This window comes from Pteropus vampyrus, unplaced genomic scaffold (assembly GCF_000151845.1).
Source record: "Pteropus vampyrus isolate Shadow unplaced genomic scaffold, Pvam_2.0 Scaffold113, whole genome shotgun sequence".
In the NCBI taxonomy this organism is placed as follows: Eukaryota; Metazoa; Chordata; class Mammalia; order Chiroptera; family Pteropodidae; genus Pteropus; species Pteropus vampyrus.
Genome location: NW_011888894.1, coordinates 3,957,157 through 3,979,911, shown reverse-complemented (window position 1 = coordinate 3,979,911; position 22,755 = coordinate 3,957,157). Strand labels below are relative to the sequence as shown.

At 40.8% G+C, this 22,755-nt stretch overlaps 1 pseudogene; it reads left to right on the top strand.

Moving 5' to 3' along the window:
• The first annotated feature begins 4,784 nt into the window (after positions 1-4,784).
• On the top strand, positions 4,785-4,906 carry LOC111743424 (annotated as a pseudogene).
• Positions 4,907-22,755: the final 17,849 nt, after the last annotated feature.

Sequence of the window (22,755 nt, the reverse complement as noted above, 5' to 3'; positions counted from 1 at the left end):
TTGATAAGTGTCACTGGGTCCTACCTACCCCGGTCACCTGGGTGGCTGTCTGTGATTTACACTTGTACATGCATCTGCTCTCTATGGTGCCAAAACTTGAAATTGTTTTTCCAAAAGCCAGGCCCTTAATGCCCCAAATGTGACAGTTTATAAAGCAATCACCATGCTTTAAAAAAAAAAAAGAAAAAGAAAAAAGAATTCTATCTGCTTTGTCTTTAAATTCAGGTTCTATGCTTTCAAAAATGTCAGGTCCATCTTCCTTTCTTTTAGCTGGTCCTGATAATTTTTTCCCACCTTGACTGTTAAAAATCACATTTGCAGGGTCACTGAAAGTCTCAGCAACATGCTTCTACCACATAATTCACAGAACTGTCTGCCAAGCAGCTCAGAGTTTCAGCAAACCAAACAAACTCAAATTTACATTCAATAGAGCAATAAACTACTAGAGAAAATGTTCTCTCTACACCAAGATTTTCTATTGTTTCCTAAAGCCATGCATTCAAGATGATGTTTGAATGCAGAATGTTCCCTCTCCTTTGCTTGGTGATCTCTTCCTCAGTAGCTAACACCATGAAAAATGCTTCTCGTTGGGATCAACGCAAGCATCTTTTCCACAATGACACACAATCTCTTGATACTGAAAATATTCAAACCTTAGTAACAACAAAAGTTTTCCCAAATTCATATTTCTCTTTTCCAGTCTTAATCCTGGTAATAAAACTAAATGAACAAACAAACAAACAAACAAAAAAACCGTTGGACTCTTTGCAGAGTATTTGACTACATTTGTTTTCTTCCTAAAACATTTCCCTGGGGACTTGTGTGTTCCCGTTGTCACTATCCTTTCTCATGACTACAGCCTGGCTTGGGAGAGCCCATAGTCTCTGGATTAAGAATGACAAAAAAAAAAAGGAGATAGAAAAGTTGCAGAATATCTTCACAACATGGTGTGAGTCCTCTGCAGCTCTTGTTTGATTAGTGTTAGGTGGAGTGAGGGGTATGGGACTCAATCAATCCCTACCCAATTTCAGTCTTTAGCAAAGCTCATTGTTTAAGGAATGGGCCTCCCAAAAAGTCAAGTTAAACAGTGAGTTGGAGACAGGCTGGAGCAAGAACAGAGCATTGCCATATTATAGAGCATACTTATGTCCTAGAAAGGAAAGAAAGCCGAGAGAGCATAAGTTCAGAAATCCATGAACCCTGGGAATAAGTCTCACAATTATCTCTCTCTTCACTGCCTTTGAATCAGTAGTAGCTGCAACCTGCAAGATTTATTTTAAAGCTACACCTAGTCCAGCACTCCTGAGACTTGGAGCTCATAGTTTACTCTTAGAGGAATCAAAGACCTTTAGAATGCTAAGGTAAAGTAGATGATCGCTGCCTTATGGCTCTGTGGGGCAGCCGAGCACCCTGCTCTGAAATTTATTAAAGCATTCATCACACCATTGTAATAAATGTTTACACATCTCCCCGCCCCCTCATTGGACTGTGAGCTCCCCGAGGGCAGGAATCATTTTTCACTCACCTCTCTGTGCACAGCGTGTACCTCTAGTCTCAGCAGAAATAAGACTTCCTACAAGTGCTTGCTGGTAGACAGAAGAATGGTTGGCTGTATAGATGGATAGTCGGTTGAAGGAAATGGTCCTGGAGTTTAAAAAAAAAAAAAAACCTGAAACAAACACACAAAAACAAGAACAAAACAAACAAACAACAAAAAGAAAAAAAAAACAACACTTATGTCCCAATCTTTACTTTCAGAGGGAAATCCCTGTACTATATAAAGACTAAATTCTATATTGAAGGACATTTTTAAGGTTTTTTTCAATATTATTCAAGTAATCTCACTTCAGATCTTTCTGCTTTCTCTTTGGAGAAAAATTACTTTGATTAATTATCCAGCATATTCCAAATATTTCCAAACAAGATTTTGGGTGATCAGTTGTTGCTGGAAAGGCAGAAATCATTTTCCTCTCCAGTGTCAGGATGACCAACAGTACCCAGAAAATGCAACCTCATAATAAGAAAAGGTGGCAGCAAAAAAAGTGGAGTAGAGAAGGGGTAATCTTAGAGGTTTAATTGGTTAGTCTCTATGCCAATTCCAACTGTGCCAGCCCTGGGCCCATGACTTAAAGAGTTCCCACCTGGAAGGAGAGTTCCCCAGGTTCTAGCAACCCTGATCCACCAGGAACTTATATCATTCACTCTTTACCCCGACAAAAATAAAACGGTAAGAAAATCCAAGCACCTTTCAACATTATAAAGAAAATTATGGGAATCCTGCTGTAAAACAAAGATAATGATTTAACCTAAAGTAGAGCCAGAAGTTATTGCTGGTTACAACTACTAGTTTAATCACTTCTGGACACTTTTTCTGTGTATTTCCTTTTCTTTCTTAAGTCTCTACCTCTTCCCTTCAACACATCTACTTCATTCCTTTCCCCATGACCTGTAGCTTAGCCCCGTCATTAGAGCCTTCAGTCCCCATAGACCTTATTGAACCCCACTAATGGCCCTCAGAACTAAAAAGCGTTCCGACCTCTGGTCTAGACACATAAATATTCATTACTATTTATTTCCACGGTTGCTTTTCTAAAGGGCGTCTCACATTTCACTGTGGTCAGATATATTCCACGAATCTCAAGAAACCCAAGAGATGTGAGCCCAGATGGGCCACAATATCAACCATGGCTCCCCACCCCCTCCCAGAGCCTACCTTCGTCACCTCCTGACCCTCACACAGGGACCCTCAGGTACCATAACTTAGAGGGAAAATGTGGTTCCCATTAAAGAGAACTGTTGTCTCATGTTTTGGAAAGTTGTTTTTCCTTACTCTCTTTTCCCAACTTCAGACTAAATCTGCACCTTTGTGAAGAAAACGAAACGAAGGCCTTTCCCATGTGAGGCGAGGGGAAGGAAGGGATGGCTTTATTATATTACCCTGCGTGTGAGCTCGCACTTCACTGCACTGCCTCGTGGTGACCGAGAAGGGAACAACGGAGACACGAGGGCCAACTGTGCCTTGTTGGAAACACAACTGGGCAAATTCTGAGCTGGGACCATGTCTCCCTTCTCCTCCACCGGGAAATGGAAAGGGAACGCCTAGCGGCCTCATTTAAATTTCATGGATATCTTAGAAATTGTGGATCTTTTGGTAAAACGTAGAAAATTAATCTGAAAAGCCAGGACTAATAGGAGATTGTTATTTTTATGATTTCTAAGTGTAATCTATCTAAATTTCAGATGAATGAGGTTTCCTTCACAGCATCAAAGACTCTCCCACAAGCTCCTGCCTTGGGCCATTTTGTGCTTCCTGTTTGGAGTAGGATTTATAATGAAACAACCAATAATAAAGAGAACTGTTTATTATTTCCCTTATCTCTGCACAAAGGCAGAGATAAGGGAAAATTTGAAGGGAGCAAGGAATGGGGATATCTTAACCTTGTCAGCAACAAACTTAAGTTCCTCATTACCCAGGAAAGCTTTCCCAACCACTCCATGAAGTTAGATTCTTAGAGCACCAAGGCCAGCTCAAAGCCTTTTAGGTTTTAATTGTTCTCTATGTGCTTGGCATCCAGGTACCTTAGCTCCCAGCTACATAGTAGGCTCACTCAGGACAGAGACCAGGTCTACACTTTTAGCGGAGAGCTTGTGGAACTCAGCACAGAGTCGATGCATGTCTCAACTGATGGGAAAGTGTGCCTCTTTTGAATTCATTTAGTAAAATAAGGTCGGCCAGAAATGATCAAAGCAATATAGTTTATACTCACAATAACATTCCAGTGCTCACATTAAATAAGAAGTTTAATGAGAAAGTGCATATTGGAATATCACAAGGGAATTTGACTATAAAGAAACTACCTTTTGACTAGATCATATAGTCCCTTTGGGCTCTTATATTTTTGTGTGCACTCTAGACATTCGAGACTTTAATATTGTTCAGAGTTGTCACATTATTTCAGTTATGTTTCACTGGATTATAACTTGTTCCTCAACTTTAGAGTCAGACATGGAGTCAATGCATTTGAGTTGGTTTTGGAACAGGGCCAAGAATGTTGGAATTATACACAAACAAAATCTGAAAAATAACCAAAGGAGCTTCAAGCCACTAGACTTTCCTACTGATTCAGCAAATGTTAAGGAAAAGTTAAAAACCTAGTGAGAGGTATAGATCCCAAGAGGACCATAGGTGGCAGTGTAGAGTAGGCATAAAAGGAAGTCACAGAGGCAGGTAAAGCTTCCCGTTTATAGGACCAACTTGACCTCCCCACATCACACATAGAAGAGGCTAAGTGGAGAGCTACATGCAAAACGTAGGGATAGATCATAGAAAGAGCCATATAGGAAGTAAAATCTAAGTTTTACAACACAAGGACTAATACTTTGGGGAAGACTGAGAAGAGGTCAAGTTAGGATCAGAAAATTAATGATTGCTGATGGTTACAGCAAGACAAGCCAAACTGCAATAGTTTGCTAGGGCTGCTGTAATAAAGCACCACAAATTGAATGGCTTAAACAATAGAAATGTATTGTCTTGCAGTTCTAGAGGCTGAAGATTGAGGGGAAGACTAAGGCCAAGGTGTCAGCAAAGTTGGTTTCTTCTGAGGGCTGAGAGAGAATCTGTTCCATGCCTCTCCTCTAGCTTCTGGTGGTTTGCTGGTGATCTTTGGCATGCCTTGGCTTGTAGATGCATCATCCTCATCTCTGCCTTCATCTTCATATAGTGTTCTCCTTATGTGTATGTCTGTCCGTGTCCAAATTTCCCCCTTTTAAAAAGATATCAGTCAGTCTACAGCCATGCCACCCTGAACAAGCCTGATCCCATCTGATCTCAGAAGCTAAGCAGGGTCAGGTCTAGTTAGTAGTACTTGGATGGGAGACCACCTAAGAAGACCAGGTGCTGTAGGCATAAAAAGTGAAAAAATAAGGGATTGTAAGCTGACTAGTTCCTTGCAATCCGTGAGGTCAACCAAGGGTTGGCTCACCTAAAAAAATAAAAAATAAAAAATAAAAAGATATCAGTCATATTGAATTAGGGCTCATCCTAATGACCTTATTCTAATTTGATTATGTCAGTAAAAACCCTACCTCTAAATAAGGTCACATTTGCAGGTACTGGACTCAGAACTATATCTTTTTTAGGGGGTAGTGGGGACAGATGGGACACAATTCAACCCATAACCAATACAATTAAAAGCAAAGATCAGTGATCAGGAGGGCATTGGTCTGGAGTCCAGGGGTTCTGGTAGAAAAAGTCAGAAACAACAGTGATCGAAACCATGGTCCTGTCTTCAGTCTCTTGCTGCTTCCATCTACCTTCAACCATGCTGCCAGGTTTCTTACTACACACAGAGATGATCATGGCCACTCCTACACTCAGAATCACCCATGGCTTACCTGCTGTCTCTGTTAAAGTACAGAATGTAAGGCTATTTGATGGGTTAACTGTCCTCATTTTGCATATTAGGAAGCTCAGGCCCAGAGAGAACAAAAGACTTGGCCAATAACTCCTTTCCCAAACCAGGTGTCACTCAGATCTCGACCTATTCCCCTGGTCTGCTCTGCTTCCTGAGTCCTAATTTAAAAAAAAAAAAGAAAAAAATTGCCCAAATTGGTCAAAATTCAGCAAAATTAAGTAATCACAGGGCAAACTAAGTCCTCCTCTTTAGTCCAGAAGTATTCTCTAGACGGGCCTAAGCAGCACAGAGCAAATAAAACTGAAGCGGCTAGAAACTATCTTCCTGGCCTCAGAAAGAACTGTTCTTTGTTAGTTACATTTTTCTCTGGGACAACCACATCCACTGATGGAGTCAGCCATAGCTCAATAAACCATATACCGCATCAACAGTAAATCCTTGTTGGGTCCTAAGTGCAATCTTCGCCAAGAGTCATCGTCCTTGGGATAAGGCCAAACGATGCACACTCTGCACCAAGAACCAAGCCCAAGGCTGGCCACATGCATGTTTCTGCCATGGCCTCACCTCAACACCCACAGTCCTTGTTTCTCAGAACTCAGACGTTTGCCTCTACTTCTTGCTCAACAGTCTTCATTTTTCAACCATGAAAACACTTATCCCGGTGTTGCACACATGCCTGGGGGCGGGGGGTGGGGGGAGGGAATGGTTCTAAATAAAATGCTGGTTGGTTTTCCCTTCCTCGTCCCTTCTCCTCCTCTCTCACACTTACTTTCTTCCTTTGCCTTTGCCCCAGGTCTGCCATATTTCTTGAACCAAAAATCAGAAAATCAGAACACATTTCTGGCAAGCAATACTTCTTGGTTCCCGCCAAGAGTCTCATTCAGGTAGAGATTTCAGTCACATTTAATAACACAATTAATGGCTTGATCTCACTGAACAGAGAAAAGAATAGCAATCAGAACCTGAGAAGGAAGTCAGATTTCAAGAATGCATGCTATCTGCTGACATGTACAATTAAGTCTCCTAAACCCAAAATACAGCCTTAAAATATAGACAAGGCACTGGCAGGACCAGCACAGGGTAAACTTTGAGGCAGCTGTCAGTATCTACTCTGCTTTAGGGTCAAATCCAGCTGAGGGTCAATAAATGCATTTGCCTTTAATTCACCTGCACCGTGAAGGCAAAGGAATCAGAGTAGGCAGAGATGACTCAGTTCTGCTGGCTGCAGTCCGATGCAGTCCCCATTCAGAGGCTGGTAATTAGGCTAAGTCTTTTAATCTGAAAATTGGAAAACATGACTTCACGTGGCTCTGTAAATGTTAATGACCAATAAAACCAGCTGTAGCACCACATTTGGTGCAGTTTATTAATGTGCTATTTTAGATGAGCTGAAGTAAAAAGAGATTCCATTATCCAACTTGAGAAAACCTCTCCCATGTGCACCCATTTATATGTACAATGTTTTCACTCTACCAAAAACACAGTCTCAATTTGTCCTTTTCCTTTAGGGCTTCGTTTTGTCGTTGTTATTTGGTTTTGTTGATTTGGTCGGTTGGTTTTGGGTGTGTGTGTGTGTGTGTGTGTGTGTGTGTGTGTGTGCATGCGCACACATGTGTTTAACATCATTTTGGCTAAGAGGCAATTAAGTAAAGATGAGCGGTCCTGAGGGACCAACATACTTACAACTCATCTCAACACCCACAGTCATTGTTTTTCAGAACTCAGACATTTGCCTCTACTTCTTGCTCAAAGGTCTACATTTTTCAACCATGAAGATCAATCCTGTGCAAGTGTAGTTGGCCCGCAGCAAGAATTAATAACCACCCCACTAACAGGTATCCAGGGACAGTGCATTGAAAACCCAATCAGAGGTCGCCTCAGCCGATGCTTACGAAACACTGTCAGGCATGGGGTGTAAGGCAATTTAATTAAGGGAGAATAAATCATTCCTTCTTTCATTCAGCAAATATCTAAAGACCTACTGTGTGCCGATCACTGTTCCAGATGCTGGAGATACTGAGCAGAACAAGCCAGACCACCCTCTGAGCTTTTTTTTGTGTCAGTGAGACGGACCACGGATTAATACATAAGTACTTAACAGAACGTTAAGTAAGAGTGGGTGCCATGAAAAGCATAATGAAGCCAGGTGAGCAGGTAGAGTGATGGGGTTGCTAATGTAGACAAGGAAGTTGAGAAGTGGGCTGCATAAAATTATAGAGTAAGCCATGTTCTTGCAGAGGGAATAAGTACAAGAGGCAAGAGGATGAGGGGAAGGTTGTTAGCAAACGACAGTCGGGCCATATGGATTAGTCCCTTGTCAGCCGCTGAAGAGTTCAGGAAAGGAGAGGTTTATGATCTGATTTACACTGTAAAAGGATCACCCAGCTGCTAGGTGGAGAAAGGGCTATAGGAATTTGGGAGGGACCGGAAAGAGGACAGGAATAGAAGCAGGAAAACCAATTAGGAAGCTACTGCACTAATCTCTAGGCAAGAGATGTGATGGTGGCTTAGCGGAGGTTGGAAGTGATAGAGGGGTCATAAATGGCTGGATTCAGGAAGCTTCCCAAGGTAATAGCGTCGATGGGATTTGCTGATGGATTTGAAATGGCGATAAAATAAGAGACAAGAATGACCCAAGGTTTAGCAACAATATAGGGTCTTTTAGTTTACAAGACATTTTCACATCTTTTATCTCATATAAGATTCACAGAGACCTTGCTTCTCAATGTGTGATAAGCAGACAAGTGTCATCAACATTACTTGGGAGCCTGTTGGAAATACAGACTCTCAGGCCCACTCCAGAATCCCATGTAATCCATATGCATGTAAAAGTTTGAGAAGCACTGGTCTGAGTGGTAAAAATGATGATGATGATGATGATGATAAAGGTGGTGATGATGCCAATGATAAAACAACCTCCTAGAAGTTAAATAATTTGCTTAAGTCTACACAGTCTGGACTGTGGGATTCTGATGGCAAACCCTGTGCTCTTTCCACCACTGCATGTTTTTGAGATATAATTTCTTCCCTTAGGGGGCTTATAGCCTATCAGAGAACCAGAAACCACACCATGTAATAATTATTGTCTGAAACATCATAGTTTCATTGGAGGTCATGATTTAGGGATCACAGGACAGGCTTCAGCAAGGAGGCTGAATTCCTCTTGGTTTTAGAGTAGAATTTAGACAAGGAAAAGAGCAAAGTGTGTGTGTGTGTGTGCGCGCGCGCGCGCGTGTGTTTGTGTGTGTGTGTGTGTGTGTTGGCAGGAGAAGGAAGAAGCCATCATAAAGAGGAAAGTCACATGATCAAAACCCAGAGCTACCCCTGACACTGATAAATCACTCTCCCCATTACATTCTGCCTACCAGACATATTGATCCCGAACTAATCAAGTAGAAAGAGTCATTGGGGAAAAAATAACGGACTTAAAAAAATAAATCCCTCTCACATGGTTACTGCTCCAGGAAGAGTGAGCTGTGCCCAGCTGATGGCAAATTTGCCAAAGGGCACAGTGGATGTGCAGGAAAGGGAGGGAGGGGCAAGGATGTGGAAGGACAGGCCTCCACCGGAGAGAACCCGAGCCTTGCTTTTTGGTTTTAACCTGTATCCACTGCGCAGGCTCCAGTGTAACATCTGGGCTCGGTGCAGGTCTGATTTAATAATGTGTTGGGAGCTGGCATTTGCTGCAATCCCGCGGCAGCAGTAAATAGTGGCAGGGAAGATGTGTACGAGACCTAATTTGCCCCCTTTTTCTACTTAGAAAGGCACATTAATATTTAATAGAAGAAAAATAATTCATGCAGATTTGAAAGCAAAATCCATGAAAAGGCACATTAAAAAAGCTGGAGGGAAATGGATCTGTTTCAGGAACACTTGATTTTCCCTCTAAATGAACTAAAAGTTGTGATTTATGCACGTGAAGGCAACTTAGGTGGATTTCACCCACCTGCCTCCTCCTGTATTTCAGTTCCAGGGCTGTAAACATCCCTTAAATTCTCACCCAGGCTTGTATCTCTGCCTCCTCAGTATGGGGCTGGACATTCAGGAGCGAAGGCGGGTCCTGATGCTCAGAGCAGGGCAGGAAGGTTGGGGAGGGGCTGAGTCTTCCTATGTCATAAACATCTTTTAGAACAACTTTGGGGCCTCGGTTTGGGGATCCCATTTCTGTTAACTACAGAACAGGTTTAAGAAAGACAGTTGGTTCCTTAAGAGAGGACCATATGCAGCGTACTGGACTGGGTAGAACACAACATAACCCCATCCAGGGCAGGCCCTGGGAAAGAGAGCAAACCGTGCTCTCTTTCTCATCCTCCTTCGGGTAGCTTTCTTCATGAGGGTTCTAAGTAGCCAATCCCCTCCTGCTGCATTTTCAACCTGGATTTGATTTTGTGACACTCCCTAGAAAAAAAGATCTATGCCTAGGCTTTTTCCATCCTCCTTACAATCAAAACTTGCAATCTGACATCCTATCGCTGTAGGAGCCTGCTCTTGGCATCCCAAACTGACAGTTGCCAACTAATCCACCCTGTATGTTCCTCAACTCATTGATGTCACATCCAAGGAAGCACATTTGTATTTTACCAAGGGTCCTTCAGAACTCAGGCCTTGCCTTCAAAGACTGGCTCTACTGATGTGACTTTCAGGCAGAGGTATAGTGTCAGGGGTATGGGTCAGGGTTTACGTGCACCTTAAATTATACCATGTAGAGGGGCCTCCTGCTTCTTCAAAACATATCCTAGAAGATGCTGCAGTGAGTCTCAATCAAAGACCCCCACGTCCTCTCCTCTCATGTCACTTTAGCTCCTCCTGCCACACCACTGTCATTTCTCTCTGCATCCTAAAAATTACCTTCAAAAAGTGCCTCACACTTCTACAGCCTGAGATTTAACTCCCTCAGCCGTGACATGTGCCAATTTGCTTGGATGATGAGAGGACAGGGGAGTTTTGGAAGCAGACAGGTGAGCCCAGCCTACCCCTTTGAGACAGAGAGCTAATCTCCTGGGCAGAGGGTAAAAATCCAACCCCCCAGGCACATTCTATATAGCGTTTAGTCCTTTCCCAAGCCCGTAGAGGTAATTCCCAAGCCTCGCCAGCAGGTTTTCATTTACCTCAATTTTGTCTCATTTCCTCTGAAATCATTACTGCGATGATTTAATGTGCAGGGCTGAGAACAACACATCTCCTCCTGTCTCCCTCTCTTACCACGATCTGCCCTCCCTTGGGGCTGTAATGGAGATTTCAGCATGGCAGGCCAGAATCATTTAATAAATGTAAAGCAACATGGTCCTGCAGGGCAAATATGTGACGACATTTTTTTCCACGTAAATAATGTAATTTTTGTGAGGAAGGAACCTTGAGCATCTATATAGATAGATAGATAGATAGATAGATAGATAGATAGATAGATAGATAGATAGATATAGATATAGATATATATATACACACACACACACACACACACATACATATATATAATAAATGAATAGGCTTATTATAAGCATCTCTATATATATATAAAATAAATGAATAGGCTTATTATAAGCTGCACCTGACCAAGAATCGTTCTAGAATTGTTCTTTCCTGAGCTTTCTATTTGGCAAATGTTTCCTGACACTACATTACCATAAGCCACATTTAAAGTCACTGTGAATCTGTTCAAAATAAGTTCTATCCACTTCCTTTGACTCTACTTGAGAAGGTCCCTCAGCAAAGATTTGGCTGCTGAAGATGTTGTTTGTTGTCCTTGTTGTTTGTTATTGTTGTTGTCCCTGTTGTTGTTGATCTAGAAGGATGTGGAGGGAGATGACTTAAGAAGGTAGGGTAAGATTTAGAAAGGGAAGGAAAAGTCAGAATCTCTAAGAGTTTCTGCCAATAAAGCAACGCTTATTTAGAATTTGCTTATTTTCTTAAAACCAACAGGAAAGAAAGAATTGCACTCACACAGTGGGCTGTTCTCCAGCTACAGGCCCAGTGGAACAATTTACAGGGAGACGAGGTCAGCTCAGCCTGTCTCTGCCTCCAAGAAAAATACTCAGGAGAAAGCTACAACTTCTCTGGGGGGCAATATCAGCAGGTAACCACGGATGGAAACTGAGTATTAATTATCCCTTCCTGTGTTTTATATTTTCAGATTTAACAGACATTAGAAAGCCAGACATTGATAAAAATGACAGGAAATAATCTTAGTCAATTAAATCGCCACAATGTCAGGCCTAACATCTGTTCTACGAACCCTGCAGAAATGTGTGGCATTAATATTTAATAAAAAATAGCCCTAGTTTGGACTCAACAGCCATTTCACACTGTTCTCCCAGGACATTCACTTCAGATCTTGTAACCTTACAGAATTTAAATACATATGTCTCTCCCCTGGGCCTCCCTCCTCCTTAGCATGCAGAGGTGTGCTCACAGGAAACTTTGCTCTTACTCTCACCTGACCGCACAACTTCCAATCCGACTGCATTCCCACCAGCTTCTGCCCAATGAAGGCAGCTGTCACAGGATTGACCTTGGACCACACTCATCTAACTGGAGAGACGTTATGTGAGGTGCCAATAAGCTCTGTACCCCGGAGCTCAGCCCCACCAGTTGCTTTCTGTCTCTGTGGCCCCCAGTGCTCAGTCGTCTCCCTCTTGGAAAGGCTGTGTTCACTGGGGTATCTCTCATGCTATCATTTTCTTCTACAGTCAGCCAATGGGAGGTGGTCCCCAAATGGTCCCAATGTACCTGGGCACCTGTCGCCAATGTGACTTTGCTGTTCTCGGGAATCTCCACTGCCATTTCCCTTCAGAATCTAGAGAATCTCAAGCTGGGGCCCTAAGAAAAATTCACTGGGAAGACTCATACCCCTCTCCTTCAACTGTGCCATCACCTTTTCCTTCCTTCTTTCTTACCTGGAATTTCCATTACTGGGAGACCATAGGGTTAGCCCCATGCTACTCATGGCAGGCCCAGGATTTTCAGATGAAAACCCCCACTTCCCAGAGTGAGTGCAAATATCTTTCCTCTTCCCCAACAGACCTCTGTGGAAGTCACTTCTCTAGAAACCAGTTTCTTCCCTCCTGTCCAGTCAACCATATTTCCCAGAATCTAAGCCACAAATTCACCTAGTTTAGGAGAGTGGTACGGGAATTGCCAAGGCCATCCTCTTGGAACAACAACCATAAAAAAGCCTCCTTTACACAAGTCTGTCTGGGCAGAGAGAAGGAAGGGCAAGGCCCACACTTGGGTGGAGGCTGGTGCAGCTGGGGAGATGGAAATGACACTACCTCAGGTTCAGATCTCATAGGGAGAGCGAGAGTGGGGCCTAAGTCTCATTCCTCTTCTTTCCTGGGTTCTGACCAGTTGAGCCAATCTACCCAAGGATCATGAGTGAAAGGTATGTCAAGGCATCAGTTTTATTAATTACTTGTTATTAATGTCCAAACTCAAACACCCCAAAGACCTCACCCTCTGATAAGCTAGAGGGAGAAACACAGCTTGGACTTGGGATGCAAAGTGGAGGTTTCCTTCTCCATCTGCAGATCTAGTCCTTAGGGCATGTCTGTAAGGAGAATGGAGTCTAGAGACCCCATCCTCACCCATGTCCCAAGAGCAGGCAGGAATGCCTGCCAGGGCAGGAAAAGAGAGGAGGACTTGTTCAGTCTGATGACCACATGGAGACAGGAAGTACACATGCCCACCTTCCCTGAACACAGACAGAGGCACCGTGCCACACTGAGCGGTGACCTTTAATATACCCTGTGGATGTCAGCCTCCCAGCAACCCAATTAACTACCCCAACCCTTGGAACAGAGAGAGCAGAGTAGGAGAAATTCAAAGTGTTCACTTCCTACAGTCCTTGCTTATAGGGAATGGAAAAGTCTCCTTTGGGGAAATGTGAGGAGAAAAGGAAAAGCCCTACTTTAATATGATTTAAGGAAAGCCATGCCCCAGAATTTCTGGGGTTGTATAAAGCTTGGTTATAAGGAAAAAGGCTATCCAAATATTGGTATAATACTAGGCTGTAGAATTATCCTAAGAGAGAAGGAACTAATCTTTGTACAATCCAGAAAGTTCTGGAGCCATAATAATTCACCTTACCTAGACGAGAAAGAGTCAGGGGGCCCTGAGAGAAGCCACACCCCAGAATGGATGCCCATGCTGCCTTCCTTCTGCCAGACCATCACTAGTAAGGAAGCATCTGGCAAAGAAAAGATCACTGGACTCCTTTCTCATCATTAACAGAGCAGTAACCACATTTGGGAAGTAAAATGAAAAACTAAATCTAGACACATTTAAGGAAGGTGATTATGATAAAGACGACTTCCCAGAAAATAGATAAATGCCTTATTTTCACACTAAAATCAAATAACAGGCTCTTGGATAAGTAGATAAAATGTGTTCTTCTGAGTTTATGTAGTGTAGATTACGACTGACTTTATTATACTATACAGATTCATGAAAATTAGCCCAACGAATGTCAAGTACAGAAAAATGTTTGCTTAAGTCACTTGAATTTTGACATCTAACTTTTCAGAGTCATCATTTAAAAGTGAAATCCTTCTACAGAGGTAGCATGTGGCTGTGTTACAAACACTTCAAGTATCACTGGGCATAAAGGTTATTTGAAAGTCCTAAATCCTTTACAGTTTCGATCTACTCTTTGTTGATATCCTGTAATGTTGACATACTACCCATTCTTTTGTTTTAACCCATAAAATGGGAAATATCTATATTTAATTGGATTTTGCTCTCTCCCTTATCCTTTATATTTCAACACAGTGGCAGAAAATCTATCCCAAATTCTCCCAGGAAGTCACGCAGGTACTGCTGCCAACACAAAGGCTTGGCATCTTAATGTGGGTCCGTAGTAGTGAATGAGTTTCTGAAGTTAGCATAAAAATCAGTTTTGCTTGGCAAGCCTGTTTTCACATTATCTTAAAGTATTTAATATCAATAATACTTAATCTTAGTTTCAGATTGATTTTTATTTTGCATAAGATCCTAAATCTTTAGCTTCAGTTTCCTCGGCCACAGTCTCTCCCAACCAAGAAGTTAAGGCTCCTTAGACACACATAACAGCTAACATCACGAGTGCTTACTCTGTCTGAGTCACTTAGTTACATCCTTACATCGGTCATCTCATTTGATCCCCACAACTGTCTGATGAAGGCACAGATGTTATTCCCACTTTTCAGATTAAAAAAAAATCGAGGCAAGTAGCATATAAAATGCCTGCTTAAGAGCACACAAAAGCAACAGTAGAGGCAGGGATAGAACTCAGACTCCCTCAAGACTCAAACTCTAGTCCAAAGCAATGCACAATCCTATGTCCATCAACACTTGCAAGTGAGACATGCTGCTATGCCCCAGGTAATCCTCAGCTCAGCCTAAGGATGTTTTCAAGTCTCAACATATCAGTCCTGATTCGCTTAGGAACTACACCCAGGTGCTCAGCAGAAGCTAGGAGAAACTTGAAAGGGACTCAGAATGTACCTCTTTTTCAAGGAAAGAAAAATCAAAGGAAAAACTGTTTGCAAAGAGCTCTATTTCTTCACTCCTTGAAGGGAAATCATAAAAATGGCTGTCCATAAAAGGTTTTTGTCTCACAGGTGACAACTGGATTGAATAGGAGAAAAGCAGTTTCTCCTCCAGTCATGCCAATTAAGTATGCACTTCCCAGAATTCCTTGCAAGTGGCGAGAAAGAAAGAGATACTTTTCTATGTACTCCATTATCTACCTAGAGTCAAAGGGGATAACTAACTCCCCTCATTTGTAGAGCATCTTGTCTTTTCAAAGCAGTTTCACATTTCATCTTTATAGCCTTCCCGTAATATGTACAGTAGGAACTTTCAACCCATTTTACAGATAAGAGACTGCAAAAACAAGACGTTGATTTCCTCCAGGTCATTTCTCAGAGAGTATTAAAACAGGATGTAAGAAGTTTCAGAAGATAAGCTAAAAGATTTTTCTCTTTCCTAACTTTTCTTACTCCCCATTTCTTGGTGTGAGGGATTAGGGAAAACTTTAGGCAAATGTTAAAAGAGTTTGTTTGTGTCCTGACATCTTCCACTTCTCTTCTCTTTATACCCTTACTAGTGTCCCTTTCCTCTGGAGTCTCTGGCCTCAAGGTTCCCTCAGCCCCTCCCAATGCAGATATTGCCCAAATCTGCTCAACTCATAGTGCTCCATGATCCACAGTTCTTTTGCCGCTTTTCCCATCAATCAAAACAGTGAGTCCTTCAGAGACAAGGGAGACAAGCTGGGTGTTCAGAGGAAAGGGATCTAAAAAAATTAATTCGCAGTGAGGCATGGATGTTTATTAGCCTCCAACGCATTCAAAAGTTGTGGCATATTTTAGATGAAATTATTTAGCTCTCATGAATCTCTATTTGTTCAAACTCACTGAAATTCCCTGAACTAAAATGAAGAAATTCAAGTAATATACTCTTAGGTACAGTAGCTACCCTTATGTAGGGTAACCTTTCTGGGAATCTAAACTAGGAACTGATCGCAAGATACATTGGGCTTCTCATGATTTCTCCCTTTCTCCCCCCATTTCCAGATTTATATTTGTTAAAAACTCTAAATTACAACTCCCATGAGAGTAGCACCATGGCATTGGTAGAGGATAGAACCCACAAAGAACTCTAAGTTCAGAGTTTATAAACCAGAGACTGTTCTTCAGCACTCCAGCACTCCCTGGGACAAAGATATGCTAATGACAAAACAGGAAAACGTCAAACAGTGATAGCTAAATGCCCACACAATCACTAAAAATGGAGAGAAAAATATACAATATACACATTTCTATACTTTAGTAAGAAGAAAATAGATACTTGGAACATTTTGTAAATAATATTTTTAAGTGTTAAATAACTTATTTTTCCAAACAGACTGTCTCTATTTTTCAGTTTAACACTTCCATGTAATTTCCAGTTCAACCAATCTACCAAAGACTAAAGCAGCTGGCCAGGAAATTATACCACTGATATATAAGCAGGATCATTTTTAAGGTTAATAACATGCAGATGGATATATATTTTTTTTTTCCTCCAAGCCTCAGAAACACTTTAGGATGTTAGAGTGTGAAAACAAAATGAAGAAGAGCAGATTGACCCATTTACTCAGGAGAAAATTAAGCAAACTAATTAACTAGGGGAGTAGCAATTGTAGTTTTCATTTATTGAATGACACCATATGTCAAGTGCTGAACGTGTCTATCTCGTTTAATCATCACAATATTGCATAGTAAGCCTTATTATGTCCACATCGTAACAAATAAACAGGGACTTGGAGAGGATAAATAATTCGCCCAAGGTCATATGATTAACTCAAGATTAGAATTCAGGTTTGTCTGATTCCAAAAGCCCAAACTCAACTATTGTACCAACTAGAAGTCCATATACTCTTGGTTCTCTGGACATATTCTCAAGAGTCCGAAATAATTACCCATGAGAATTTTGAGATTTTTTTTCTCTTTGACTAAGAAGATGATAGACAGTAGGACATGATCAGGACAAAACAAAGCAGGACAAACCTACCGCTAGAAGATTCACCGGGCGGATCCTGACTCCCTAAGAACCATTTAGAAATCCTGATTGGCAATAAACATAGTAACAAATGCACAACATATACTTTCTCTGTCCTAATTCAAGCAATAATTGGATTAGATATCCACTTAATGCAAGCTTAACTAACAATGCAGTACTAACCCTTCCCTCCAATGAATAAGACAGCTAATGGAGTGAGTAGGAGATACCTCATTAAAATGAGCATTTGAGTATTGCTCCATGCAGAGTTTGAGCTAGAAGAAAGGTCCAATTATCCTGAACCAGGAAACAAGAGCCTGAAGTTTTTTAAGTAATTTCGTGCAGCATTCTTATGCAACCAGGCTTTCTCTGCATTAAGAGTCACTAAAGTCAAAATAAAGAAATGAATAAAATGTAGAATTAAACCTGACATTGTATTTTTTTAACTACTAAACATAATGCATACAATTTTATTTTAACAAAATATTATCAATCGCAAATTGTACTTTCTATATGATTTAAATTTTGTGTGGGGGGGATTAGAGTTACATAAAAATTATAAGTGAACAGAATTTTTCCTTAATTTCATGTATGTAGTTACCTAAAACAATTATTAAATAAAATGATTTAAGAGACCTTTTTTCTCCCTTTGAGAAGGGTTTTGTACATTCTCAAGTTTGAGAAACACAAATGTTGGCCATATTCTCCTTTAGATGTGTCCATAAGGAGAAACCAACCAAGGGAAATATTTATTGTCAGGATAGACTAGACTCTACTATAATGATGAATAAATCCTGAAATCTCCATGGTTAACAAAACAATGATTTATTTCTCATTTGTGTCCATAGTAGAGGTAAATGAGGCAGTTTTTCTTGTTATTTCTTCTCCAACAGTGACTCGGGGCACCAAGACGTTTCCTTTGGACCACTCTGCCCTCTTAGCATCTTCTCTGCAGGGTCTCCCCGCTCCTCCAGATCAGGAGAGAGAGAACATGATGAATTTGCACCTTCGCCAATTATAAAAGCAGTCACGGGGGTGTAAAGGACAGCATAGGAAATATAGTCAATGATATTACAATAACATGTATGGTGTCATATGGTAACTAGACTTATCGGGGTGATCGCTTTGGAAGTTATATGAATGTCTAATCACTATGTTGTACACCTGAAACTAATATAATATTGTATGTCAACTGTAATTGAAAAAATTTTTAATTAAAAAAAAAGAATTTACACCAGCTCAAAATTGTCTCAGACTAGAAGTGACATCCATCACTTGTGCTTGTATTCCACTGAATAGAATTACTCATATGGTCGCACATTAAAGCAAGGAAAGCTGAGAAGTACAGGGGCACACAGGGAATGTTTGAGAAGCACAAAGCATTTCTGTCATGAAAAAATTCAGAGATGAAGAGAAACCAAACTTAAAATTGCAATATGGATCCTTTATTAAATAGTATTTCATTTATAAAGTTTGACATATTTTTTATACCTCAAAACATATTTAACATAAAAAAGTACACATTAACTCACTAAATATTATTTAAGAGGCTATTATATCCCTGGCACTGACGATGTAGGGGTTAAACAAAAAGAAGTAAATTGAAAGAACACCCCTATTATGTACTGATTCAGACCTAAGGATTTGTGAAGGCAAAATGGTGTAAGCTTTTTGAATTTGGGGGTGGGGGGAGAGATATTGTTTTTTGCCTACATTCCATCCTTACAGATTTTGATTTTATTCATCTAGTATTGGGCTTTTGCATTTTTCAAAGGCTCCCCACCGAAGTGATTCTAATATAAAACAACTGCATTCTCAATTCATTAAGAAAGTCCCTGCTCCCAGAATCAAATCTCGTCTCTCTAGTAATGTCATTGTTTGCATGAACCAATTAACAGTGTTACAGCATCTATGTTCAACACTGTGTGACTTGTAACTGTGTGACTCCAACTCTGAGGCAGTAATATTAGCTAAAATTCACTTGAAGAAAAAACAATTAGTAAATTCACAGATTGTGTTTTTGATTAGCTTTATCTTCACAGGACTATTAATTTCAGCAGGAAATACAGCTGATATTTATCTTTTAAAAATACACAGGATAACTGCTAAAAGATAACCATTTAAAACAGAACACATGCATTTATTTCTGTACCTTCCCCAAATCAAGCTAAAAATATAGTAAAAGAATAATCTCACAAGGAAAAAGAAAAAGGGAGAAGACAGCAGTGGAATAGAGATATCAAGAAATTTTGGAAAAAGTTAAGAGCATGGATAAATTAGCTGAGAAATCAGAGTAGCAAGTGCCCATGGAGGAGTGTGCAAGAGAAGTGTCAAATAATGACTCAAAGACATTGAGTTAAGTGGTACACTTTACATGTAGGAGAGAGAAGAGGACAATGTACTATGGGGCACCTAGCAACAGTGAACCTTGTTACCACATATTGAGAAATAAACTGACAGCTGGCAGCTAACAAAGAGGTAAAGCTGGACCAGCCCTGCTAAATTACTAAACTTAATAATTTAGATTTTATATCCTAGGGCGATTAGGGTATTTAAAAAAATTACAATTGGCAGGGGTTCTTCAGAAAATCTGAGCTCTAGCTGTGGAATACATGTGACTGTCTATCACAGATGCCTCGTATATAGCTCCATCATCTTAGTTAGGCCACATCTGCCCCATTTTCCTCCTTGGATTTCTCAGATGTAAGTAAATTTACTTGGAAGAGCTAAGAAAGGAAAGGAAGAGCCTTGCCATCAGAAAAAAAAAAAGAAAGGTAAAAATCTTTTTTAATAGGTTCAGTTAGATTCCCATCATCTTTTTGGTCTGGTGTCAGGGAACCACATGGTGGTGTGGGAAACCACCCCCCTACCCACCTCCCCATCTCTTGCCACATACACATTGGAGTCGAAGTCAGAATTTTAGTATTATATGTAAATTTTGATTTACAATAAAAAGTAGTAGTGGGCGAAGAAACGTGTGTATGCGTGAGTGTGTGTGGAAGGGCAGAGAGGCTGTAAGAGATCAAATCTTTACATTAGTAGGAAGCCGATAGGTAACATCTACATTTGGTAAATCAAAAAATAGCACACAAAATATCATTTATAAATATGGTAATAAATACCAGCAGTGACAGCTAAAACAATTGAAAGCAGTTTCCTCAGGGAAACTTGACTTGATGATAGGTCTGGAGGAGAGATCTGCTGCTTTTCATCATAAGTCTTGCATGACTATTTGACTTTTAAAATTATGTGCATGCTTTGTTTTGATTGAAAAACAAGAGAGACAGAAGCACATCTCAAAATCTTTACAGTGGCTACTTTGAGGTGAAGAGATTATTGTTTTATTGTGATTCATATTTTCTAAGCATATGTTATTTTTGTAATTAGAAAATAATCAATACATGTTAATATTTTCAAGTATTTTAAACAAATAAAGATATAACATGACCATTCATGCCTGGTACATATAGGTATATATTATATGCATACATGTACCTATGTGTATATACGTGTGCATACATCTATATGCACATAAACACACACATACATACACATAGGTCTATCTGTCACACACAAGTACTTTAGATGTCTTCTCCCTCATATGGTCGAATGTTCTTTAAAACAAATTTAAAGCTTGGAAATATTTGTCCAAAGAACTCCATTTTCTTTGCACACTTTCTCCTGACATCTCAAGAGGTATGCAAAGAGGAAGAGCATCGGAAGCAGGTATCCCTCCTAGGGGAGAAGCCTTGTACCTCACTCTGGCTGAACTCACAGCTGCACAGGCCGTGGCCAATTGTGAATTCTCTCCCCTTCCCCTCTCACCTCACTAAGACAGCACTTCAAGTCTCCTTGATGCACTTTACTGTTTAAATCGGTGGGTCAGGAAGAAACAACTGGAAATCAAAACCTGTGAAATGAGCTCCTTAAGAGTCCAATTTAAAGGCTCTTAGAACAAGGTAAATAGATAGATGAGAGAGACAGAGAGAGAGAATAGATAGATGATAGATGATAGATGATGATGATGATAGATGATAGATAGATAGAGATAGATAGATAGATAGATAGATAGATAGATAGATAGATAGATAGATAGATAGATAGATAAAGATAGACAGAGATAACCCCTCTGTGCCTGAGAACTGATCCCATATGTGTTTTCTACTGCTCTGGGGAACAGAGAAGGCTCGATTTGGCCTCTCCTTCCTAGTTTGTCTCTGGTTGTTCGTAAGAGATATTGATCATTTTACTGAGGTGATGAGCAGCATCCCAGAGGTGAAAGGGGTGGGAGAAGCGGAGGAGAGGGGTGAATGGTTTGGAGTTGGTTTCAATAATCATTTCCCAAACCAGTCACCCACAGTCCTGGTTCTGGGGCAGAAAAGGCATGGCAAGCAAAATGTCATGCCCATCACCCACCATGGAATGGGGTTACCTAGACTGGCACCAGTCATATAAAGATTTCTTTCAACATTGTTCAGAACAGTGCATGTAGGTGTCAGGGAGATGGTTCCTGGTTTTGCGGGACCACTAAAAGCTCAAGATAAGTCACTCCAGTAGGGTGGTTCAGAGTGCATGCTCCGTACTCTGTGTGAGTCCCAGCACTTCTCTTCATCAGCTGAACAATCTCAGTTGTCTTAAGTCCAGTTTCCACATATGTAAAACTTGCCTAATGGAATTGTTTCAGGATTGAATGAGCAAATATACCTGAAGTGCGTCAACATTGCCTGATGCAGTATTCAACAGATGTTTGTTATTTTTTATCTTTTATTTAAATCTACTGAATTGTCAGGGTTATCTATCATGTGCCCAAGCTCCATATGAAGGCCTAAGAGGGAGGCAGTGAAGGTATTATTACCATCTGCATTTTACAGACGAGAAGACCGAGGTTCATACAAGTAAGTGGTTGCCTGGCTTTGCACACAGTGAAGCCACAACTCTCCCCCAGAGCTTCCAAAACCACTGCCACATCCTTTCCTGAGCCTGAAGAAGCACCTGCACTCCAACTCCATGTGTCACGAGATTGCTGTCAAAATCTTGTACTGGTCTATAGTGAAGTTAAAATCACCAAGGATCCTTTCATTGGCCAGGGACTGAACAAGCCTGAGTGTTGGGATTATGGCCCAAACTGCAACTGAGTCTAACTCTGACAATGTAGCTTTGGGCAAATGATTCACTCTCTCTGGATCTTGGGCTCCTAATCTATAAATCAAGGAGTTTAGACTAGAAGTCCCTAGACAATTAACTTTGAAGTGTACAATTCTTAACCTATGTTTCCTCCTTTAAACAACTTGGTCTTTGAAGGACAGACATGCCCAGAAAAGGTACATCATCAAATCCATACAGCTCTTGCACCCTTTAACACCCAGCGTACCGGAGAGTAGTGAGCTACTAATCAAACAGAAACACTGGTCATCCAGGGAAAGCACCAGGAATTATAAATTCAGAAAACCAAATCTCAATAGCTAGAGAGCATCTATCTCTAACCCTGAAGATTTTTCTCATTCACTCTCAGAAGATCTGAAAGAGATTTAGGAATCAATCCAGCCCTCTCATTTCACAGATCAGAGAGCAAGGACAATGGGAAGTTCAATGTCTCACCCAAGATGACACAGTCAGTTAGCAACTGAGATGCACCTAGAACCCAGGGCTCCAGGCTCCTCACCCACATTCTTTGCACTGTGTTGTGCTTTATTCTCCAGGTTTAGCAAATTCCCATCAATGGTTCAGATGTCTCCCCGCCAGGAGACAAACCGTGTAGGGATCAAAGCGCATCTGTGAAACTAATGACAGTCTAATTCACAATTGGCAGAAACGTGGGAGATTTGGG